Raw genomic sequence first — 27,207 nt, 5'->3', positions numbered from 1 at the left:
TGGGTAATGGCCAGAATATGTTAGCCTCAAAGTAGCAGCATTGCACAGACAATCCACAGAAATGGGAGGTCCCTCAAGTGATTTCCGTCACATTCAATGAACTAAAGACTACCATCCTGACCACACACACACACACCATGATTTCAGAGGAAGTAAAAAAAAAAAAAACTAATTATAATATTCATACTTCATTAGAAGAAATCTATTTAATCGCAATCTGATCAGTCAAGGGGACATTTACCAAGCTGTTTTATTATAAACATAATCCTCCTTACAGGGAGAAAAAAAATCCAAACCCAAATCAAACAGAATTTTCTGATAATCAAAATTGCACACAAGAAAAGAACTGATCTGTAGTACCAAAGCAAATTGAGAATTAAGGTGCACATGTCACTTTCCACATCCTCCTCTACCAAAAAATCATCACCCACTCTGTGTTCCCTCTTTCATCACAGGAATTGTAAGGGATGGTTTGTACTACTATCAAAGTAAACTGCCAATGCTGGGACAGGACATTCAAATATTCATCAAATAAACAACTGAATAAATGAAACAACAGTTAAATAAGGCAAGAATGCAAAGACCAGATCTAAAAAACCCAAAATGAGATTTAAGTTGGCCATTGGGAACTCTTCTTAAAGAGTTCATAATTGGCTGCCAAAAAACGTAACCATACCAGAATTAATCTAACTTCAATTCTCCATGTATCTGTCAATCGAGGCCCAAAGTAAAAATTGTATTCAAGTCTCTATATCTATCAACTGAAAGTAACTAGTTGCTAACAATTTCTACGTATAAGCAGCTCTCCTCTTTCTTAGAGCTAAGATACCATGTGCAAAACCTTCAAAAGCAGCTAAGTGAACAATATTGCCATAGGTTCACTGCTTATTTAATTAATTCTCTAGAAATTTCCAACTAGGGCACCAACAGAAAATTGTCCCAGAATCAACGTTTCCAGGATTGCATTATGTCATCCCAGCCAGAAATGTGGTCACTGATGAACATTTCATAGGATAAACATAAAATCTTAGCTCTAAAAGCCATTGTACAATGATCTACCTGAAGAGACTACCTCGTCTCATTTCAGTTACTTTCATAATACAAGTTTACCTTTAAGATCTCCACTTCTTTTCAGTCAGTTTGCCTCAGTTTCACAATAGCTGAAAAACTACACCAGCTTTTAAAATACGCACAGAAGTTACAGTCTTACCTCTATTTATAAATTAGCATCTAGAATTCATAAAGTATGTATTTCCTTTATGCTGTCTGAATTGAGGGCCTGTGACATTGAAACTGTATTTTATAGCTTTCCCAGACACTACTTTTAATAGATTTTAAAGAGTAATATAACATAATATTCTTTCTATAGTTTGCAATTCACAAACCCTTCCACAAGCCTTTAAGACAAAAAAATAAATAAACACATGAACACCTAGAACATCTTTTTTGTTTAGAAAACAGGCATACAGGCAAAATGAGATTGAAATACCAAGGAGAACAGGGTTTTGTTCTGTGCTCCCTTAAATGGCTTTCATTATTGGTGTGTAAATATAGTCTGATTTTTCATTAGGGGAGAAGATTCTGATTCACCACTGACTTTACAATTTACTGCAATAAAAGACCAATACCTTAAAGCAGTGACTTTTCTCCCTCCTGTTCTCTTCATTTAAAATTGATAGAGCAGATAACAACATAAGTTACCAAACAAAATATAAACACAAAATACTGAAAAGCTAGTAATTTCATAAATAGCAGTTTTGCCATCAAAATAGCTAAGCATTAATTATACTTTTAAATATAACTTCAACCACAACACAATAATGTTCAAAAGATCAAATAAGGACACACTGCATTTCAGGAAACTAATATTCCAGAAAACTGTTTAGAGACCCCACCCTTTTTTTTTTTTTTTTTTGCTATCCAACATCCTAAGGACTGCTTAAAAGAATCACTTATAAACCCAACACAATACAATTTTTTCTAAGAAATCCAAGCTGTCAACTTATGGGTCACATTTCAACCTGAAGTGATTTGAAACAGCTAAGGCACTGCATTCTTAAATACAGGCTGTGTAATCAAAGCACTGCTCACATGTCCTTGATTCTGAGACTTGGAAAGCTTTAATAAGATGTAACCACAGATAAAGCCAAGCAAGGAGCATTACCGCTTTACCTCATACCAGAGCCCAAGTTCCTCTCCATTCCTATCATTTTACATTTCCAGTAATATGCTCCTCTAAAGTCATGTAAATTATATTTAACCCAAGGATTAAAATCAGAGCCAAACTATCTAAAAAATTCTAAATTTATAATTGGTGAGCTCTTTTCTAACCTCTGCTCAGTATTCTGACATCTAAAAGTCAAAGAACTCCTCTGGTAGGACTGAAATTCCCAGGAGGAAGAAGGCTCACATCCAGTCTGAGAGCACACAATGGAATCACAGCTGACGATGCACATCTTTTTCTAGATGTCTCCATATGCTTGAGAGGTTTTTTCCCCCCCAAGCCAGGCATTAGGGGACTTGCCTCTCTACCACCAAGAATCTGAGAACATTTTCAAGGATTGTTGTAGGGAATTAAGTAAATAATGTATTGCTCTTGAGCATACAAAAGAGAAGGGCACACGTCAGAGTGGCCATCAGACCTAAATTAACTAATTATTGGGGGTTTTGAATGTTGTCAAATTTTGAATGTTGTTTAATTTTAAAAACTCTACTTTTGGCAACTGAATGATTTATCTTCGAGGTTTTTACTGTTTTAACACTAAAATAACACCTTAAGGACTACAACAAAATGCAATTAATTTTTGTTCTACATAAACACTCAAAATTACAGCAGATTGGGAATTCACATTATAAATTTTAAAATGGTGTATTATGACAGAACATATATATAGGGTGTGGTAAATACCTTTCTCCAAAACTAAGTCCCCTTCAGCTCCTTCTTAGTAACCCAATATTCGTAAGTGTTAGAAAACAGTATAGAATAAATATCATCACATAAAATACCTCAAATTAAAAAAACCCTCCCAAGATTAGTTAAATTCATGGGACACTTATCACAAATGAATGGATTCATCTCAATTTATTATTACTCATTCTTCGAACTCCCAAAGATTTTACAAATGCCAGTTGGGAAAAGAGCCTTGCTGCTGTCAGAGTGCACTAACCTCACCAACAAAGAACAAGAGTTCACTCACAACACACACACACACGCACACGCACACACACACACACACCACTGTAACAGGCTGCTGTCTTTTTACACACACACACACACACAGCACTGTAACAGGCTGCTGTTTTTACACACACACAGAGCACTGTAACAGGCTGCCGTCTTTTTACACACACACACACACACACACACACACACACACACACACACACACACACACACACACACACACACACACACACACACACACACACACACACACACACACACAGCGCTGTAACAGGCTGCTGTCTTTTCAAAAGACTGCTATTCCTGCCCAGCAACCTGTGATCTTCATAGAGAAGCAAAGACCTATGCTCCGTATTCTTAAGTCAGGAGTTGAGAAAGTCTCTAGATTGAATTTAACAGCAAAAAGCAACCAAAGATGTCTAATAAACCAGAAAAGTACCCACACACTGTACGACTCAGCAGTGTTTAAGAAAAAACTGAAATAATTTATTTTTATGACTCTTTCTGTGTGGGAGTAATGTGGCAAACTACATTTTACTCAGACTTTTTCTCTGTAGACAAATATATTCTTTGACTAGCGTTGTTCCTTAAATACCATGCTTTATGTTTCAAATAGTGATGCTTTGGTTCCTAACTTCATTTTGTTTACGCAAGACAGAGCAAAATAACAAAAACAAAAAAATGCATAAAGTAAACCACAACTTTTTTTGTCATCCTAAATGCCGAACTTTCAAGTGCACTTTGGAAATTGGCGGTCTAATTAAACAAGGAATCAGTGAAGCTATTATAAACAATGATATTTACACTCCCAATAATCATTGGCATAAGCTATCCCGCTGTCTTCATTTTCAGAGTACCCTTTCAAATTTCACTGTCGCCACGCTGAAGTTTGAACTGAGCGAAACAGAGGTAGACGTAAACATAACTCCTATGATCCTCAGCACATACACCGGGCGCTGAGGTCCACAACACGATCACTACAATATATCCCATTTTAGAAACGGGCCTCCAAGAGTTACTGCCACATCTCAAGTGGCTTTAGACTTAGTCGTGTCAAAGACAATGTTGCTTATGGTACCATGGAAATACAAAATCGCGTGCAAACTACATGCTTCCCCGGGTCGGAGCAGATATAAGTGACACTATCCACGAGACCAAGGAACTGGTGACTAGGGATAGACAGGAGTAGATAGCTCGGCGTCTCCATGACTCCCCCGCCCCGCTTGCAACTCTGCTCTAACTGGTCCGGATCAAAACCCGCCCCTTTCCTCCCTCCGGTCCCCACGATTGGCTTACAGACACCCGGCAGGTCAGCTCCCCGCCTTCGATTGGCTCAATGCCCCATCAGTCACACGCAGCGAGATTCGGGTCGGTGGGAGGGGAAGGCGTTGGAGGAGGTAGAGTGGGAGTGGGATTAGAGGACGAGGTGGCGGAGGAAGGTGTTCATAATTGGTCTCGGGTTTGGGAAAGTTTCCCCTATCAGTGACAGACCCAGAAGGCGCTAGGCTCAGTCCAGCTGCGCGCCGGTGCCAGGGGCTTGGGTCCCCGATTCCCGCCCCTCGGTCCCGCAGGCCCCGGAAACCACTAGGGGGAGGGGGAGAGGGAGGGACCAGCTAACCAGGGACCGACCCACCTCCGATCTCGGAAGAGGCGCCTCCGGGACTCCCGGAGGGGCGAGGGGCGGGGAGCTCCAGCCCGCAGCGACGACCCCGGCCCCTCCCCCAGCAGCCCCCAGAGGAACCAGGGAGGTGTCCCCGGGCCGGGGGCGTTACCGGCGCGAGTCGGCCGGGAGGGCCCCTCCCGCTTCCCGCCTGGGGCCCTGAGGGCCTGTCCCTTCGGGGGCGGGGAGAGGGGGAGAGAAAAGGGGGCGCTGGCGAGCCGACCCGGAACCTCCCGGACCGCCTCCCGCCCCCAGCCCCGGCCCCAGCGCGCCTCCGGCACACATGCCCGCACCCAGAAAGTTAAGTCTGGGGCGAGCCCAGCCCGGCGCCGCCGCGGTCCGGCCCCCGGCTCCCCGCCCCCACCGCGGCCGGGCCTGCACGACCCGAGTGCACCGCCGCCCCGCCCGCCGCAGCTCCTTCCCAGCCGCCCGCCGCGCGCGACGCCCCTCGTCCCCCGCCCCGGCGCTGACACGGGCCCGGCCCGCCCGCCGGGCCGCGGATACCCCTCTCCCAGCGTCCCAGCCTGCCCGCCGCCCCTGACAACGCGCTTCACCTTCACACACCCCTAGCACTTCTCCAGTCCTGCCTCCCCTTGCCCGGCTCCCACCCTCCGCTGCAGTCGTGCGCGATTCCATTAAAGAATGCACCTTCTCAGGATCCACCTTCCCGTCTCTGCCTCGCTCCCCACGAGGGCGCAGGAACCCGGTTCTCGCCAACCCCGCATCGGGATGGGCGGCCGGCGCCTCGCTCCTCGGGTGGGGGCCGCGCCCGCGCCCCCGGCCTCCGCGCCGCGCCCCGGCTCACCTCTAGCCGGCGCCGCGGGCTGCAGCCTCCGCCCGCCTCGCGCCCCGGGACTCGTCTCCTGAGCTCTCGCAAAGCGCTGGAGCGCCTCCTTTCTCTCCCAGGGACTCCGCGTCTCCCCGCCGCTTCCCGCCCTCCCCACCCCCCAGTCCCAACTCCCCAGCTTCGCGGCGCCACCGGGATGCAACTCCCGTTTTCCGCGCACTCCGCCAGCGGTCCCCGCACACAAAAACAGTCCTTTCCACGGCGCTGACGGCTCGGCGCAGGAGGGCAGTCGCGGCCGGGGGTGGGGACGCGGCGCCCCCCGCCCGCCTCCCGCCCGCCCTCTCGGCCCCCAGGGAAGGCGCGGTTACCGGCTCGAGTCGGTCACGCCGTCAGGTGCCGGCTGCCGTCGGCGCTGACCTTCGCCGCTGAAGCTGTGGCTGAGGCTGCGGCCGCCATGTTCCTGTGTTAATAACTGCTGCCTGGTTGTTTATTTCAATGGAGATCCTCCCCCAATTCCCTCCTCCTCCTCCTCCTCCTCCGCGTCTCCGCACTTGCGGAGAGAGACACAGACCGCGCGAGCTCGCGAGCAGGGGAGGGGGCTCGGGAGCCAGGCCGTCTCTCCCTCCGCCTCTCAGGCCGTGGCCGCCGCCAAGTCCTGTCACTGGGGAGAGGACTGGGCGGAAACTTGCCTCCCGCGCCCCCGAGGGGGCAAAGGTGGACGGAGGGTTCTCCGGGGAGCAGACCCTGGCCGCGGGGTCCGCAGCATCTCCGTCGGCAGAGTCCTCTAAGAAGGCAACCCGGGGAAGAGATGAAGAGTGAGGGGAGAAGGGTGAGGGGACAAAATGGGTGACTGGTAGAGGGAGGGTGACCTACGGGTGACTGGAAGTGAAGGGAGAGTAAACAGATGACTCCATGGGAGGGCAAAGGGCAATGCCAAAAAGGAAAGCGAGCGGATGGGACTGGTAGGGGCTGCGGAGTGGAAGCCGAGGGATCGTGGGGCTGCAGACGGCGGCGAAGATGCCCTAGGAAGGAGATCGGGGAGAGCCAAGTGCCAGGTTCGCCCCGGGAGAAGCCTCCCGCCCGCGCTCTGGCAGGACCCCTCTGCCTGCAGCGTGCACCCTTAGGGCGCACCTCACATGCCCCGCGCCTGCTCTTGCGCGCAGAGGCGTCCCTAGTCCATCAAATTTCCTAGGCTCCTAAGAGGATAGGCTTCTGTTGCTGACTTATCTCTAGAGGAGATGAGGGGCGCGACTGTGGGAAGCGAGCTTAAAGGCGTGCCCCCAGCAATTGCACGATAAAGTAAAAGTGTACGCAGTGTGTAATACCTAACGCGGTTGAGCTTTCTGGTCACAAGACATGAGTCACAAAAGTTTTTATTGGAAAGTCCACTTCTGGGCATCAAATGATGTCGGGGGCACGCAGGAGAGTTGCACCAAAAATTTCTTTCATCAGTTCTTTGCTTTAGAAAAGCAAGTTCTTACGGATAACCGTCGAAAAAAAATGAGCAACATTCGTCAAATAAACTTCCCAATTTTCAGTCCTATGAAAAAGCACTTGCCATACACAGTAACAGTGTTTATTGAACCCTTACTATGTGTCTGGCACTGTGCTCAGTGATTTATATACACCACAGATTTTGATCCTTAAGCCTTACAAAGTAATTACCATTTTTATCCCTTACAAAAAATTGAAACTTAAAAAGTAAATTGGCCTAGGGTCACACAACCAGGAAGCTGGAAAGGATTTGAGCCCAGTTCTAGCAGGCTCCAAAGCCCAAGTTTTAATGGTACCTTCAACCTCAAATTTGTGAGAATACCAATTAATTTATGTGTGTGGGTGTTTGACTATGGATAAAAAATGTTCAGAAGGTTATAGCAAGTTGGAGAGTATAAGTGAGTATGTGATGGGTTACTCCCACTTTTCTTATTAACTGTAGAATTTGAAATGTTTGCATTAACCATGTATTTAGTTAAACTTTAAAGAGTATGTTCATTACCTGGCATAACAGAATTATGTTCCCTGAAAACTCAAAGCTCTCTAAAGAACTGGGAGAAGACATGGGAAGTCTTCTTCCTCCTGTCTTCTTCCTCCTGTCTTCATCCACAAATACTAGTCCAAAATATTACTATAATGAGGTAGTAGTCACGGGTGGGCTGTCACATTGCTGGACTCTAATTTTCTTTCCTATCCACACCCACAACGCATTTTGTGATAAAGATTCTCCTTGCTGTTGATTCCTCCCTTTTTTGGCGGAAGTCCTCATCCTTCAGTCCTCTGCAACAGTTTCACACTTTCAAAAATCGCTCGTCATCTCTGTGCAAATAAGTGACTCCCCAATGCATTTCCATGCTACTCAATAAAACTTACTACATGCTCAAAATACACGACTGTTTCTACAAAAATAAAACAAACAAAAATAATCTGACAGCATAACATAATGGGTTCCATGTCCAGCTGCTACTCAGTTGCCTCGAACCTTCAGGAATCATGTAATTTCTGCTCTCTGGTACAATCTCTGGACTCCCCCAGTGATTCATGTTGTCATTAAAACAATACTCTATCTCATACAGAAGTTGTTTACATATTTGTCTGTCTCCTGCACTAGATTGTAAGCTACTCAGGACCCAGGACCATGTCTTGTTCTTGTTTTTACGCTATAGCTCCTAACAAACTCTTCTCACATAATGGTTGTTTTTTAACTGAATCCGTGAAATATAAAAAATAGTATTTGATCCAATCTTCATGTTCTCTTCCCCACCTCATCCTCCAATACCTTGTTCTTAAAATATGTTTATAAAAAATGCTTTCAGTATTTGAAACAATTTAGATTTCTGTAAGACCTCAGAATAATTGTTTATGGAAACTAGCCATAATTATTAGTGAATTACCACTATGATAATACAGAACAAAAATGATGAAAAAGTAGTAAGTTGACTTCATGATGCAATCAAAGAAAAAAGAAAGCAAAGATATAGGAACTTAGTATATTACCAGTACAGGACAACCCAATAAGGAAAAACATGTGGGTGCAAATCATAAAGGGGAAGGAAATTGTTGAAATTACTAGAAGCAGAAACTTGACAGACCAAGGATGGATGAAGCAAGTGGACAAACCAAAATGAAATGTCAGCCTAAGTATAAATGCAACATAAAACAGTAAAGAAAAAGGATTATTTATATATTTAACTAGATACCTAAGAAAATTCAGAACAAAGTGAATACCATAAGGCAAGAAATTCTATCTTGTCCATTTTCTCTTTTCCATTCATTTCAAGCTACTCACTTTCTTCATACCAAACTGCATAAAAATGGAAGATTCAATACCATTTTTGCATTATTAACATTACTAGCATGCATTATGATATAATGGAAGGTAATGTGTATGGTACAGAGCTATAGAAGATAGGCAAATATATGAACTAGACTTTGCTATTTACTATGTGACAGCAGACAAGTCACTAAGTATCTGTTTCATCATCTGTGTAACTGTTGCAAGACTAAAGCAAAATGGTGTAAATAAATGTACTTTGTTAACAATCAAGCTTTTTATACAATGTAAAGGAATATTATGTTGACTAGATCTGTATATAGTACAGTTATCTCTGTTTTGCTACACTCTCCTTTCAAATTGCAAAAGTAAAGACCTATAGTTCAATCTATTAAAAATGTAATCATTCAAGGGGGAATCAGTTAAAACATTTGACTATTTATTATTAAACAAAACAACTATTTGGTCAGATGTTTCATATTGTTAACTTTTTCCAAATCCCTTAAATATTATAACTACGATAAATGTGTCTAGTACAGTTCAAGCATATTACATATATTTATATTTCTAATCAAAGAAGGCATTATGTATATTATTCCCATTTTACATGAGAAAACTGAAGTTCAGAGTTTATTTGTGCTAGATCATAGAGCTGCCTTTGCAGCATAGCTAACAGATTTTGCTAAAATTCTGTTCTCCAGCACTGAATATCTCTACTTCTCTAGGTAATACATTGCCTTCATCTTAATTTCCTCAGTTACCTACAATTCCTAAAACATAATACATGCTGAATAAATGATCATGAAATGAATGAATAAGTGGATCCCTTCAAACCATACTGCACACTTTAATTAACATTCCCACTTTTATTCTATTATTTTCCCGTTGAAAACACTTAATAATCCTTTACTGCCTACAAAATATAATTCAACCAAAGAATACAGCAGCCCAGTTTGAAAAAGACTGATGCACCCCTATGTTTGTCGCAGCATTATTTACAATAGTCAAAAATGGAAGCAACCTAAGTGTCCATCAGTAGATGAATGAATAAAGATGTGGTACATATACACAATGGAATATTATTCAGCCATAAGAAGAAAACAAACCCTACCATTTGCAACAACATGGATGGAGCTAGACGGTATTATGTTCAGTGAAATAAGCCAGGCGGAGAAAGACAAGTACCAAATGATTTCACTCATATGTGGAGTATAAGAACAAAGAAAAAACTGAAGGAGCAAAACAGCAGCAGAATCACAGAACCCAAGAATGGACTAACAGTTACCAAAGGGAAAGGGACTGGGAAGGATGGGTGGGAAGGGAGGGATAAGGGGGTGGGGAATAAAGGGGGCATTACAATTAGCATGTATAATGTGGGGGGAGGCACCGGGAGGGCTGTGCAACACAGAGAAGACAAGTAGTGATTCTACAGCATATTACTGTGCTGATGGACCATGACTGTAATGGGGGTTGTGGGGGGGACTTGGTGAAGGGGGGAACCTAGTAAACATAATGTTCCTCATGTAATTGTAGATTAATGATACCAATATATATATTATATATGTAACCATATCTTCTTAAGCAAAAACAGCAACAAAATAGCTTAAATGTTAGATCATAGACTTAAATGTTAAAGCTAAAACTATAGACCTGGACACTCATTCCAAGGTGTCCTAGAATCAGACCGACATGAATTTCAGTCTTGGCTCTTACTAACTGTAGATTTAGACAAGTTATTTAGCTCTCTGCAAGTCCTGTTCAGTGCAATAAAGCAAGAAAATGAAAAGGAAGTAAAGTCATCTTTACTCACTGATGATGTGCTTATCTACATATAAAATTCAAAAGAATCTATAAACTATTAAAATGAATGTAAGATCACAGGATACAAGGTCAACACAGAAATCTATTTTATTCCTATTTATCAGCAAGAAACAATTGGAAAATTAAATTTTCTAAAATGTCATTTACAAAAGTATAAAAAACATCAAATACCTAGAAATATATGCAACAAAAGATGTGCAAGATCTCTACATTGCTAACTAAAAACATTGCTGATAGAAACTCACAATACCCTAATTAGAGGAGAGATGGGTAGGCTCTATTGTTAAGATGTCAGCTATTCCTAAATTAATGTGTAGATTCATTACAATATGAGTCAAAATCCCAGCAGGACTTTTTAGTGAAAATTGAGATGCTAACTCTAAAATTAATATTATCTAGAAAATACTAGACAAACTCAAAGAATAGGTTGGATAACTTATACTACTTTCAATACTTACTATAGAGCTAACAATAATTAAGACAATGTGATGTTGGTGTGAGAATAGACAAAGATCATTGGAAAAGAATAATGAATCCATAAATAGATCCTCAAATTTACAGTCAAATAGTTTTTTACAAAGTTGTTATAAAAAGTCAATAAAGAAAGGAAAGCTTAATCAATACACAGTGCTGGGACACCAGATACCTGTATGGAGAAAAATATGGAATGAACCTCACACCATACGTAAGAATGAATGGAACTGGATCGTAGATTTAAATGTTAAAGCTCCTGAGAAGGGGCGGAAGATGGCGGCGTGAGTAGAGCAGTGGAAATCTCCTCCCAAAACAACATATATCTATGAAAATATAACAAAGACAACCCTTCCTAGAATAAAGACCAGAGGACACAGGACAATATCCAGACCACATCCGCACCTGAGAGAACCCAGCGCCTCGCGAAGGGGGTAAGATACAAGCCCCGGCCCCGCGGGAGCCGAGCGCCCCTCCCCCTAACTCCCGGCGGGAGAAGAGCAGGCAGAGCGGGAGGGAGACAGAGCCCAGGACTGTCGAACACCCAGCCCCAGCCATCTGGGCCAGAGTGCAGGGCGCTCGATACTAGGAAAACAGGGCAGCAAGAACAGTGAGCAGGCACTGGAGGCTGGGCAACAGAGGACAAAAGAAAAGCGCGCGACCATTTTTTTTTTGCTTTTTTGCTGTTTTGTTTTGGCGAGCGCTTTTTGGAAGTCTTAAAGGGATAGGGACCCCAATACTAGGGAAACAGGGCAGAAAAACCAGTGAGCAGAGGCCTGAGGCTGGCACCGGAGAATAAAGAAAAACGAACGACCACCTTTTTTTTTTTTTAATTAAAAAAAATTTTTTTTTTTCCTTTTTTTTTTTGGTGGGCGTTGTTTTGTTTTGGCGGGTGCTTTTTGGAAGTCTTAAAGGGGCAGGGCGGGTCACTTAATCCAGAGGTAGGGAATCCGGGGATCTCTGGGCACCCTAACCCCTGGGCTGCAGGGAGCAGGGAGGCCCCTTACGGAGATAAATAGCCTCCCAGCAGCTCCTGCTCCAACGCGACTCCACCATTTTGGAGTAGCTGCCCGAGCCAGGCCACGCCCACAGCAACAGCGGAGATTAACTCCATAGCAGCCGGGCAGGAAGCAGAAACCCTGTCTGCGCGCAGCTGCGCAGCACAGGCCACTAGAGGTCGCTGTTCTCCCAGGAGAGGAGGGCCACAAACCAACAAGAAAGGAAGTCCTTCCAGCCGTCACTCGTCCCAGTTCTGCAGACTATTCCTATCACCATGAAAAGGCAAAGCTACAGGCAGACAAAGATCACAGAGACAACACCAGAGAAGGAGACAGACCTAACCAATCTCCCTGACAAAGAATTCAAAATAAGAATCATAAACATGCTGACAGAGATGCAGAGAAATACGCAAGAGAAATGGGATGAAGTCCGGAAGGAGATCACAGATGCCAGAAAGGAGATCGCAGAAATGAAACAAACTCTGGAAGGGTTTATAAGCAGAATGGATAGAATGCAAGAGGCCATTGATGGAATTGAAATCAGAGAACAGCATAGAAGCTGACATAGAGAGAGACAAAAGGATCTCCAGGAATGAAACAATATTAAGAGAACTGTGTGACCAATCCAAAAGGAACAATATCTGTATTATAGGGGTCCCAGAAGAAGAAGAGAGAGGAAAAGAGATGGAAAGTATCTTAGAAGAAATAATTGCTGAAAACTTCCCCACACTGGGGGAGGAAGTAATTGAACAGACCACAGAAATACACAGAAACCCCAACAGAAAGGATCCAAGAAGGGCAACACCAAGACACATAATAATTAAAATGGCAAAGATCAAGGACAAGGAAAGAGTGTTAAAGGCAGCTAGAGAGAAAAAGGTCACCTATAAAGGGAAACCCATCAGGCTAACGTCAGATTTCTCAACAGAAACCCTACAGGCCAGAACAGAATGGCATGATATATTTAATACAATGAAACAGAAGGGCCTTGAACCAAGGATACTGTATCCAGCACGACTATCATTCAAATATGACGGTGGGATTAAACAATTCCCAGACAAACAAAAGCTGAGGGAATTTGCTTCCCACAAACCACCTCTACAGAACATCTTACAGGGACTGCTCTAGATGGGAGCACTCCTAGAAAGAGCACAGCACAAAACACCCAACATATGAAGAATAGAGGAGGAGGAACAAGAAGGGAGAGAAGAAAAGAATCTCCAGACAGTGTATATAACAGCTCAATAAGCGAGCTAAGTTAGGCAGTAAGATACTAAAGAGGCTAACCTTGAACCTTTGGTAACCACGAATTTAAAGCCGGCAATGGCAATAAGTACATATCTTTCAATAGTCACCCTAAATGTTAATGGGTTGAATGCACCAATCAAAAGACACAGAGTAACAGAATGGATAAAAAAGCAAGACCCATCTATATGCTGCTTACAAGAAACTCACCTCAAACCCAAAGACATGTACAGACTAAAAGTCAAGGGATGGAAAAACATATTTCAAGCAAACAACAGTGAGAAGAAAGCAGGGGTTGCAGTACTAATATCAGACAAAATAGACTTCAAAACAAAGAAAGTAACAAGAGATAAAGAAGGACACTACATAATGATAAAGGGCTCAGTCAAACAAGAGGATATAACCATTCTAAATATAAATGCACCCAACACAGGAGCACCAGCATATGTGAAACAAATACTAACAGAACTAAAGGGGGATATAGACTGCAATGCATTCATTCTAGGAGACTTCAACACACCACTCACCCCAAAGGATAGATCCACTGGGCAGAAAATAAGTAAGGACACGGAAGCACTGAACAACACAGTAGAGCAGATGGACCTAATAGACATCTATAGAACTCTACATCCAAAAGCAGCGGGATATACATTCTTCTCAAGTGCACATGGAACATTCTCCAGAATAGACCACATACTAGGCCACAAAAAGAGCCTCAGAAAATTCCAAAAGATTGAAATCCTACCAACCAACTTTTCAGACCACAAAGGCATAAAACTAGAAATAAACTGTACAAAGAAAGCAAAGAGGCTCACAAACACATGGAGGCTTAACAACACGCTCCTAAATAATCAATGGATCAATGACCAAATCAAAATGGAGATCCAGCAATATATGGAAACAAATGACAACAACAACACTAAGCCCCAACTTCTGTGGGACACAGCAAAAGCAGTCTTAAGAGGAAAGTATATAGCAATCCAAGCATATTTAAAAAAGGAACAGCAATCCCAAATGAATGGTCTAATGTCACAATTATCGAAATTGGAAAAAGAAGAACAGATGAGGCCTAAGGTCAGCAGAAGGAGGGACATAATAAAGATCAGAGAAGAAATAAATAAAATTGAGAAGAATAAAACAATAGCAAAAATCAATGAAACCAAGAGCTGGTTCTTCGAGAAAATAAACAAAATAGATAAGCCTCTAGCCAGACTTATTAAGAAGAAAAGAGAGTCAACACAAATCAACAGTATCAGAAATGAGAAAGGAAAAATCACGACAGACCCCACGGAAATGCAAAGAATTATTGGAGAATACTATGAAAACCTATATGCTAACAAGCTGGGAAACCTAGGAGAAATGGACAACTTCCTAGAAAAATATAACCTTCCAAGATTGACCCAGGAAGAAACAGAAAATCTAAACAGACCAATTACCAGCAACGAAATTGAAGCGGTAATCAAAAAACTACCAAAGAACAAAACCCCCGGGCCAGATGGATTTACCTCGGAATTTTATCAGACATACAGGGAAGACATAATACCCATTCTCCTTAAAGTTTTCCAAAAAATAGAGGAGGAGGGGATACTCCCAAAGTCATTCTATGAAGCTAACATCACCCTAATACCAAAACCAGGCAAAGACCCCACCAAAAAAGAAAACTACAGACCAATATCCCTGATGAACGTAGATGCAAAAATACTCAACAAAATATTAGCAAACCGAATTCAAAAATACATCAAAAGGATCATACACCATGATCAAGTGGGATTCATCCCAGGGATGCAAGGATGGTACAACATTCGAAAGTCCATCAACATCATCCACCACATCAACAAAAAGAAAGACAAAAACCACATGGTCATCTCCATAGATGCTGAAAAAGCATTTGACAAAGTTCAACATCCATTCATGTTAAAAACTCTCAGCAAAATGGGAATAGAGGGCAAGTACCTCAACATAATAAAGGCCATCTATGATAAACCCACAGCCAACATTATATTGAACAGCGAGAAGCTGAAAGCATTTCCTCTGAGATCGGGAACTAGACAGGGATGCCCACTCTCTCCACTGTTATTTAACATAGTACTGGAGGTCCTAGCCACGGCAATCAGACAAAATAAAGAAATACAAGGAATCCAGATTGGTAAAGAAGAAGTTAAACTGTCACTATTTGCAGATGACATGATACTGTACATAAAAAACCCTAAAGACTCCACCCCAAAACTACTAGAACTGATATCGGAATACAGCAAAGTTGCAGGATACAAAATCAACACACAGAAATCTGTGGCTTTCCTATATACTAACAATGAACGAACAGAAAGAGAAATCAGGAAAACAACTCCATTCACAATTGCATCAAAAAAAATAAAATACCTAGGAATAAACCTAACCAAAGAAGTGAAAGACTTATACTCTGAAAACTATAAGTCACTCTTAAGAGAAATTAAAGGGGACACTAACAGATTGAAACTCATCCCATGCTCATGGCTAGGAAGAATTAATATCGTTAAAATGGCCATCCTGCCCAAAGCAATATACAGATTTGATGCAATCCCTATGAAACTACCAGCAACATTCTTCAATGAACTGGAACAAATAATTCAAAAATTCATATGGAAACACCAAAGACCCCGAATAGCCAAAGCAATCCTGAGAAAGAAGAATAAAGTAGGGGGGATCTCACTCCCCAACTTCAAGCTCTATTATAAAGCCATAGTAATCAAGACAATTTGGTACTGGCACAAGAGCAGAGCCACAGACCAATGGAACAGACTAGAGAATCCAGACATTAACCCAGACATATATGGTCAATTAATATTTGATAAAGGAGCCATGGACATACAATGGCGAAATGACAGTCTCTTCAACAGGTGGTGCTGGCAAAACTGGACAGCTACATGTAGGAGAATGAAACTGGACCATTGTCTAACTCCATATACAAAAGTAAACTCAAAATGGATCAAAGACCTGAATGTAAGCCATGAAACCATTAAACTCTTGGAAGAAAACATAGGCAAAAACCTCTTAGACATAAACATGAGTGACCTCTTCTTGAACATATCTCCACGGGCAAGGAAAACAACAGCAAAAATGAGTAAGTGGGACTATATAAAGCTGAAAAGCTTCTGTACAGCAAAAGACACCATCAATAGAACAAGAAGGATCCCTACAGTATGGGAGAATATATTTGAAAATGACACATCCGATAAAGGCTTGACGTCCAGAATATATAAGGAGCTCACATGCCTCAAGAAACAAAAAACAAATAACCCAATTAAAAAATGGGCAGAGGAACTGAACAGACAGCTCTCCAAAAAAGAAATACAGATGGCCAACAGACACATGAAAAGATGCTCCACATCGCTAATTATCAGAGAAATGCAAATTAAAACTACAATGAGGTATCACCTCACACCAGTAAGGATAGCTGCCATCCAAAAGACAAACAACAACAAATGTTGGCGAGGCTGTGGAGAAAGGGGAACCCTCCTACACTGCTGGTGGGAATGTAAGTTAGTTCAACCATTGTGGAAAGCAGTATGGAGGTACATCAAAATGCTCAAAACAGACTTACCATTTGACCCAGGAATTCCACTCCTAGGAATTTACCCTAAGAACGCAGCAATCAAGTTTGAGAAAGACAGATGCACCCCTATGTTTATTGCAGCACTATTTACAATAGCCAAGAATTGGAAGCAACCTAAATGTCCATCGATAGATGAATGGATAAAGAAGAGGTGGTACATATACACAATGGAATACTACTCAGCCATAAGAAAAGGGCAAATCCAATCATTTGCAGCAACATGGATGGAGCTGGAGGGTATTATGCTCAGTGAAACAAGCCAAGCGGAGAAAGAGAAATACCAAATGATTTCACTCATCTGTGGAATATAAGAACAAAGGAAAAACTGAAGGAACAAAACAGCAGCAGAATCACAGAACTCAAGAATGGACTAACAGGTACCAAAGGGAAAGGGACTGGGGAGGATGGGTGGGTAGGGAGGGATAAGGGGGGGGAGAAGAAGGGGGTTATTAAGATTAGCAACCCTTGAATAGAATTCGTGCCTCATATCAAATTTACCGAGTATCATAATTCTTCCAAGTGGTAAAGATACCTCAAGACAAATGCTGGGCATAGAAGCCACAGGGCATAAATATGCAAAGAAGTAAAAAGCTAACCTTTTCAAACAATAAGGCTTCCCTCTCACTTACCAACTTCACATTTCCCTGTATGGCCCCGGAAGATGACTGGTTAGCCAGAGACGGGTAAGATTCCTCAAGGGAGGAACAACCTAAGACAGGCACAGTCGCAGGGGGGCCATCAGGTGAGAAATTGGGGATCAACAGAGGTGAGGCTTAGAACCTCACCCCCCCTGTTCTGAGAGAAATCTTCTGCATACGTGGATGTTTTATTGTCCTTGTCTAGCTTGGATTAACACATAGTCTACAGGCACACACCTGATCATCTACATTTGCTCTCTTACAACACTAAACTATGTTTTCTACCTTTATCTTGTATCTACCTACCACTTCAGCATTTTATTAAAAATAATAATAATAAAGAGAGAAATGTGGTATCCACATATAAATCAAGTATAAAAACCAAATGAGTATTCATATTTGAACTGACTGTTTAGAGTTCATAATGCAGGAGCAAAACCGAAGGTTTCTGTGATGACTGCCCTTGTACTGTTCACTATGTAACTTATTCATTATGTAAGAATTTGTTCTACATGTAAGAACTTGTTTGTTATGCCTCAGAAGATTGGAGACTGACGAAAATTAGGCTTGGGGTGGATTAATGATTGTGCATTGAGCATTGACTCCCCTATACAGAATTTTATTTTTGTTAACAACCATTTGATCAAGAAATATGAGAGATGCCCTCACAAAAAAAAAAAAAAAAAAAAAAAGGACAGACTTCCAATGGTAAAATAAATAAGTAACCGGGATGTAATGTATAGCATAAGGAATATAGTCAAGATATTGTAACAGCTTGGTAGAGTGATAGCTGGAACCTAGAATTATGTATATAAATGTTCTACCACTGTGTTGTACACTTGAAACTAATGTAATGTAATACTGTGCGTCAACTACCCTTCAATAAAAAATATTTAAAAATAAAATAAAATAAAATAAATCAAAAAAAAAATGTTAAAGCTAAAACTATAGACCTCCTAGAAGAAAACATGGGATAATAAATCCACAACTTTGGAGTTAACTTTTTTAGCAGGACATGAAAGGACAGAAAACAAAAATAAATGATAAATTGGATTTCATTAAAATTATAAACTTCTCATCAAAAATGCCACTAAGGAAATGAATAGGCAGTCCACAGATTGGGAGAGCATACTTGTAATACCCATTTTAGACAAAGTTACTGTATCCAGAATAAGTAAAAAAATACCTCCAGATTAGTAATACAAAGACAACCAATAATAAAATGGACAAAAACTCATAAAGCACTTTACAAAAGTATATAAATGTTGAATAAACTTATGAAAAAATGTTCAAAGTCATTAGTCATCAGGGAACTAAGCAAATTAAAACCACAAGAAATACCACTTACATGCCCTCTAGAATGGCTAAAATAAAGTCCAACGATACTTAGTATAGGCAAGAATGTGGAGCAATTGGAACTCTCATTCATTGTTGTCAGGATTATACAACCACTCTGGAAAAACAGTGTGTTCCTTCCTCATAAAATTAAGTATTCACTTACCATGATGACCCTACAGTTCTACTCCTAATTTACCTTAGAGAAATTAATCAGTATAAAGTTACATTTTGGTAATGGTTTGTTAAAATTTATTGAGTTGTTCACTTAAGATTTGTGTATTTTGCTATCTGAAAATTATCCCTGAACAAAGAACTCGGCATTTAAAAAAATGGAATAAAAGAGAAGTTCTCCAATATAATGCAGTGTATATACACAAAACCTATAACAAATGTCATATTCAATGGTAAAACATTTACATAGTTTCTCCCTGAGACTGGGAGAGAGAATTGGGACTAGAATATCCACTATTACCATTTGTATTCAATATGTATAGGAGGTTCTGGCCAATGTGATAAAAGGAAAAAAATATGGTGTAACTATTGCTTAGGAAGAAATAAAATTATCATTATTTGCAGATGGCATGAGCATTTATGTAGAAAATTCAAATGAACCAACTATTAGAATTAAGCTTAAAAAGATCTCTGGACTGGAAGGTCAATATACAAAATTGTATTTCTATATATTAGAAACAATTAGAAAATGAAAAATTGAAATTTAAATTGAATAGCTATTTGTCAATATCCATTAAAGCTGAGCATTTCTACTTTATGACCCAATAATTCCACTCCTAAGTATATATCTGATAGAGTTCTTCAAAAGAAAATGAATAAATTTTGGTGTTTTTACTCGATGGACTATTATACTGAAATGAAAATAAATAAACTATAGCTCCATGCAATAACACAGATGATTCATACAAAAATAATCTTGAGTAGAAGGAGCCAAACAAAAAAGACTACTGCATGATATCATTTACATAAAGGTCAAAGACAGACAGAACTAATCTACAGTGACAGATATCAGGATAGTTGTTAACTTTTTAGAGGGAAGATGGTGTCTCAGAGGACCCAGGAGGGAGATCTGGGGATGTTAAGAATATCTTGTTCCTAATCTAAGTGGAGTTTACATGGGTGTATTCATTTCATGAAACATTTGAGGTACAGTTCATTCAAAGTGTACACATGGCTTTTATACCTACATATATTACATGTCCGTTTAATAAGTATTATTGTTATATGTATTTACTTATGTCTCCCTGACTAAACTGCAGACTCCTTGAAGACAGGGGTCATGTTTTAGATTTTTCAATATCCTGTACAGATTTTAGCACAGCAACTTTCTAAAATATATTACTTTACAGAGCATAAGTAGATACAGGTGCCAATACAGTTTGGTTTATTTAGTTTTAGTGTAAGTACAAATAATAGTAAAGTAGTATGTGTGTGTGTGTGTATATACACACACACACACACACACATACACATGCACAATATCAGCTTAAGAAATATGGACATTTTTTCCTACAATTTTCCCTTTTCTTACGTTTATCTTAGATAACTCCAAAATAAAGATATCTATTACAAATAGAATCTAATAAATTAAGTGCAAGATGAGAATCACAATTCACTTATGTACTCTACTAAGTAAGAATTGGTATATGAGTACCCCAGGTATTGACTTCATCTCACTTAACAAAATCATGCAGATAGGCCAATGGGAGTCTTAAAATAGAGAAGTATGTTCCAGACCAAGATCTGAACGCATAATCAGTATGACTTGGACATCTTTTGTTTCGTTCGTTGGTTGGTAGCATCTTTTTATTGTGGTGAAATATACGTAACCTGAAAATTGTCATTATAACCATTTTTACATGTACAATTCAGTGGTATTAAGTACATGCACACTGCTGTGAAACCATCACCACCATCCATGTCTCCAGACTTTTCATGAAACTATTCTGGATATGTCATTAAATGCATCTAGGACTCAGTTTCTTACCTGAGTCCTACATTTTTAAGATTGCATGCAGCTCAGAAATACTGTATCAGAAAAGTTAAAGCAATGCTCAAAGGAAAAAGACTCCTTTGGTTAAAATGCAAGATTTGTATAAAATCCTAGGTCTGGAAGGAGGTATTAGTATTCAGTTATAGCTAGAACAGAAAAATATTTTTATGAGAAAGTGTGCATCTGAATAGCACATCTTTTTTCTTAAGAGAAGAGCCATCTTCTTGCTTTTTTTGAAATAGGTCTTTGTAAACACGGACCACTTGACAAATTGTCTTACCACAGAGCATTCATTCTAGCAATATTTCGTAGGCAATAAAACGTTACAGGGTCAATCAATGTTATATTTTAATTAGTCTATTATTTATGAATGTCAGTCTCTGACATCCCTGATTAAATGCCTAGGCTCCCAGCTTGTTTGTTTTGTTTTGTTTTCAGCTTTTCCCCAAGATGATTATGAAGTTCCAGACACACAACTACCTGAAAGATTGCAATTGTTCTCTTGCCCCATCCCCAAACTCTTTTAGATGATTAATGTCCAAGTTCTTAAACTGAGTGGTAGGGATGTGGATATTTACTATTCTTTATATCCGTCACACGTCACACTATTACTTTGTGTATATTCACCATTTGACAAAAACAGTTTAAAAAAACTCCTTCGGTGATAAACATTTTACTTAAGCACCTTCTTTTGTTACAAAACAACAAAAGCTAATACTTAGATCTTGTTTTTTAGACTAAATTTTAAAATAAACTACTAATATTGGGCACTTCCTAATACACTCGGTACACGTGGCCAACAAACCACCCAAGATTGGTAAGGTTCTTGCTGGACTAGAATTCCCTTCTCTTTCTGCCCCTGCCTAGAGTTTTTCCCGCTCTTTGTCCCCTCCCTATTAGACGCTACATAGGTGAGTTTTTTTCCCTTCTTAATAATGGTTTTATTTACAGTATCACCATTTCCTCATATTTGAGTGCTGCTCATCTCAAGAGTTTATTGTTTTCTCCTCTCAGGAACCCTACTACCATTGCTAAGATAAAATACAAAGAACAGGGTACACACTTCTACAGTGTAACCACATAGCCCAGAGAATCACCGGCTGACCTTGTCGATCTAGACATGCTTAACAGAGTTTCTTTCCAAGTGCAGCAGATTAACTTCTAGTTTCCCACACAAACCCACATGACGGTTATGATCTACAACCACTGCAGTACTATTGAGAATGTAAGAGGCATTAAGAGGGCAGCTCTGAGAATCTAAACCCCTTGCAAAACCATGTGTCCATAGAAATATGTGTTTTACCTCACAACCAAAAAATGAAAAACTGAACTTTTGAAACAAGTCCGCGAGGATTGATTGTACTTTTCATCTGAGACTTCAAAGCCTGTCACAAAACACCATTTAAAAATAAAAAAGCCTTTTTGCAATAGCTAATAGTTGTAAAAAAAATTAAACCTGGTTATTCACAACTAAGAAGCATATGTTAACAACCTATGGCCACTAAGTGTAGGAGATAATGTGCATATTATCTTGTGGTATTGAATATACTTATTTTCAGTTATTAATTCAATGCAAATTTGAATTCCTATTCTGTGCAAGACATTATTCTTAGTGCCAGAGACCCAATACTGAACAAAATGGGCAACACCCATATCTTAATGGAATTTACAGAAAATGTGGCTCCTACTAGGCACTTATTAAATATTTGTTGAATGAATGATTGAATGTGACTAAGAAAATCATTAGAATATGATAAGTATTTACATTTTATAAAATTCAGTGAAATCAGTGAACAAAGGGGTTGCAGAACATCAACCAGACAGAAATTGTTCCAGCAATGAAGGTTAAAATATTTCCTTATAATGAAGCAATACTGGGTAGGAGTGTTGGGTGACCCCAACCAGAAGGCTAGACCTCTACAATCCACATTGTCCTTACTTTGCAAAGCACTGGTTAGAAGACCAGTGCCATCCCACCACTACCTCCATGCCCTTTTATAAACTATGACTTTGAGAACAAAGCCTATTTTATCTACAAGTAATTTTGACTTATCTTAACTCCAAGTTCTCAGTTATCACTTAATGGTGGCATTATAACAGAAGATAAAATTTTTCCAAGTATACATCTGCTGTGGAAAACAATGTGCATGTTCCTCAAAAAACTAAAAATAGAAATACCATTTGACCCAGTAATACCACTTACAAGGATTTACCCAAAGAAAACAAAATCCTTGATATGAAAAGATATATGCATCCCTATGTTTATCACCGCACTTACTATTTGCAATAGCTAAGATGTGGAAGCAACCTAAGTGTCCATTAATAGATGACTGGATAAAGAAAATGTAGAGCATATACACAATGGAATATTATTTAGCCAAAAAAGAAAAGAAACCCTGGCATTTGCAACAACATGGATGGAGCTAGAGGGTATTATGCTCAGTGAAATAAGCCAGGTGGAGAAAGACAAATACCATATGATTTCACTTATTTGTGGAGTATAAAAACAGAGCAAAACAGAAGGAACTGAATGACAGTAGACTCACAGACACTGAGAAGTGACTAGGGCTACCAAGGGGGAGAGATTGGGGCAGGTGTGGGAGGAGGGTTTAGGGAATAAAGGGGCACAATGATTCGCAATCACAATATATGTTGTTCGTGGGGACTACTGAACCACTATGATGTACATTTGAAAATAAATATACAAAAAGTTAAAAAATAATATTACCAAGTGTAACAGAAGCTTTAGTCTATAATGATTTTAAATCTCATCTTCACAGATATTTGTAATATATTTCTTCTTTATAATATTACCTATGATTGCAGTAGAGAGAAAGAGAGATTTATTTTAAGAAATTGACTCTGATTATGGAAGCTGGTAAATCCAAAATTTGCAGGCCAGCAGGCTGGAAATCCCAGCAGGAGTTGATGCTTCAGTCTTGAGTCTGAAGGTGGTCTGAAGACAGAATTCCTTCTTTGGGAACCTCACTCTTTTCTCTTAAGGCCTCAGCTGATCCGATGCAGACCACCCACAGTATGGAGGGTAATGTGCTTTACTCAGTCTACTGACTGAATGTGAATCACATCTGAAAAATACTTTCACAGCAACACCTAGACTGGTGTTTGACTAAACAACTGCACCAAGAGCTACTCAAGTGGGAACATAAAATTAACTTCACAGTCCACTGCTTACCAACTTTATATTCATACAGATCTCCTTAAACATACTTAACATCCAAATAAAAACAATAACAAAGGTCACTTCCACCCAACATGATACAACCATACCGTGTACAACAAACTCTTTCTCCAGAAGAGGATAGAGGATGCAAAGTCTTTGGATGATGTTCACTCTTTTCCTTGATAAGGAAATACTTGATAACTTAAATACTATAATATATAGCATTATATATATATATATGTGTGTATAATCTATCTACCTATATAGTTAACTATGATGTAAAGTTAACAATGCTTAAATACTATGATATATTCAATACATCTTACTTTATATGATAAGGGGATAAGGGAAGAAAGAAAACAAAAATATAGATAAATATATACATACATGTATACATACACACAAGCATATTCATAACAAAATAAGGAAGAAATACTTAAAACAGTTTCAGTCCTCATTTCTGTAACTGGTCACATGGTCATAGCTGGTATTCATAACTACCTCCTTCCACTGCCCTTTCCATATTCCTTTTGCCCTTAATATGCATCTTGGCTGGTTGTGATTCTTTACCCACCAGTGGGACCCAAACTTTCATTCATGAAGGACCTGAGCTATTAATAGACCTGCCTGAATTAGACTGTTGTAGTTTTCCATTGACTTTAATTCCAGGAATGGTACTAAAAGAAGCCCTAAAGGATCTTCTAAATTCCAAACATACTCTTCCTTACTTCCATTGTGTAGTAGCAGTCTGCTACAATTTCCACTTGGAAATAAGAAGCAATCCCCCAGACAATAAAACCACTTCTTTGCCAGTTAATTCCAAGACATGAGAAGTCCAAAGCAGCCAGGTAGCAGTCTTAACTTCCAGCTCATTCAATCCTTGTCATGTCTCAGGTGAAAGCATTCCTCCCCTTGGAACTAAGACCTCTAAAGCAGCAAAGTGTAAGGTTTGAGGAACAAGAAATACAAATTTTGCTAGTGGATCACTAGGGGTAGTAGGATGTAGTGCCACTTCCATTTCTACCCCTTGATTCTTAGACCCATGAATCCAGGCTATGGGAGAAATGGCACAGTGTACGGAGTGCCAATTTAGAGCATATTCAGCCTCCTGGAGAACCTTGCCCCAGTCCTGAAAGGTATTACCACCTAGCTGTTTCTATAATTGAGTCTTCAAAAGGCCATTCCACTGTTATATCAAGCCAACTATTTCAGGACAATGGGAAACGTGGTAAGAACTGGGAATTCTATGAGTGTGGACCCATTGCCCCACTTCATTTGACATGAAGTGAGTTCCTTGATCAGAAGCAGTGCTGTGTGGAACACAATGATAGTGGATAGAATGACCCATTTTGTGGCTACCAGCCCACCTCTTCACCAGTGACTCTTGTCATTGCCCAATGGGCTTATGAACAATGTGGCCATGGTGACAACACAGACTTCCATTCACCAAGGCTGACTTGGCTATGGCCACTGACAAGGGCCCAGTTTTCCAGCACAAGAGACCAATACTGAATCCCCAGTATGGCACCATTCCCCAGGGTGATCAGTCAACTCCCTAGTGTCAGGTTGATTACATAGGATCACTTCACCATGGAAGGGGCAGCATTTCATTCTTACTGGAATAGACTTTCTGGATATGGAGGTGCCTTCCTGCATGCAGTGCTTCAGCCAAAACTATCAGCATGGACTGCTTTGCTAAGGAGCACTATCTCTTTGCAACATTTTGTAAAAGAATATACATAGCACTGAAACAGTAGTTATAAAAGCCTATCTCAACTTTCTTTTGTGACCAAAAATCTAGTTCTCTATTAGCAACATAGTAGTTTTAATAAATTTACTATAAATGCAAAAAAAAAGTCTTAGTCCTTAATGACTACTGGTTATAAACATGTATCCTATAGGGAGTGCTATATTTGGTATCCTTTCTCTCAGTGTATATAATGGCTTGTCAATGCCAAGGTGAGAAGTTTTGGATGCTCATAGGTGCAATTTTAAGATTTCTTTCTAGTAGGATTTTTATAAAGAGCAAGATACCCAGATTTTTTATTGAGCAAATTCTCCCAGTGCATTTGGCTTGATTTAACTGCTGGCTTTTTCTTGATTTTTACAAGGTTTTTCATATGTTAAATTTTAAACAGGGAAATTTTTGCAGTTCTTTAAGAAGTTTTATTTTCAGTTTGCTCACTCCTAAAATAATGTTTTTTAAATTAACAAAAATGGTATATTTTTATATAGCATACTTAAAATAAATAGCAAATGAGTTTTTGTTATAGTATGTATTTTTAAGTATTGTGCTACTATGTATAATCTGTTCTCTTTAAAATGTGTAATTTTTTTCTTCCCTTTAATATAATTTGTGATATTCTTAACTTCATTTTAACTCTCGTTTGGAACCATTATGCTTTCTTCATGAAATAGTCTTCTTTCTTTTTCTTGCTCTTTTCCCTTCCCTACAAATTGTTTCTTGTTTATCCTATGGCCCTTTCTTATGCATTTTTATTGCTTACTTTTAATCTAACTCTGTAACTATCTTTTCCTACAGTTCTCAATGATTTAAGCATCCTCTATCAAAATGAGTTTTTTCTATCTTTGACACCAACATTTAACCAGTTTTTATTGGTTGTTTCAAAGCACTCTCAACTGTAAACTCAATTTCATGTAACTTCCCATTGCCATAACTGGTTTTTGTCTACGTCTCATTTTCCTTTACCTTCCAATTACATGTGAATTATTATTATATTTTAAAAGTTGAGTTAGATATCTGATAAAATTGTATTCTCTTAATATGCCTGATATTAGACTTAAATATATTCCTTATCCAGAGGAAGCCTGTACATACTTCTGTCACAGCCCATAGGACACTTCACCATATTTACTGAAGTACTTTTCCTCCTAGGACTAGATTGTAAACCCTTTGAAAATAGGGAGTATATGTAAATCTCTAGTGTCTGGCAGAGTGTAGGTTTTAATAAATTAATAAATGTGTGAATGAGAACAGTTAGTTATATAATTTCCATGT

At 39.8% G+C, this 27,207-nt stretch overlaps 1 protein-coding gene across 7 annotated transcripts in view; it reads right to left on the bottom strand.

Moving 5' to 3' along the window:
* Positions 1-6,583, bottom strand: part of NCOA2 (nuclear receptor coactivator 2) — a 298,607-nt gene extending 292,024 nt beyond the window's left edge. For 2 of the 7 annotated variants that reach the window (XM_057497992.1, XM_036886212.2), the window contains exon 1: positions 5,650-5,763. The gene's annotated coding sequence lies outside the window, so the exon portion shown is untranslated. Of the gene's footprint in view, positions 1-5,492; positions 5,588-5,649; positions 5,764-5,999 lie in introns of those variants that run through there. The other 5 variants (XM_036886218.2, XM_036886214.2, XM_036886211.2 and 2 more) reach the window with 5 other exon arrangements.
* Between the last annotated feature and the right edge of the window lie 20,624 nt (positions 6,584-27,207).

Source organism: Manis pentadactyla, chromosome 3, assembly GCF_030020395.1.
Source record: "Manis pentadactyla isolate mManPen7 chromosome 3, mManPen7.hap1, whole genome shotgun sequence".
In the NCBI taxonomy this organism is placed as follows: domain Eukaryota; kingdom Metazoa; phylum Chordata; class Mammalia; order Pholidota; family Manidae; genus Manis; species Manis pentadactyla.
Note: the sequence above shows the minus strand (reverse complement) of the source record. Positions and strands in the feature narration are given on the sequence as shown.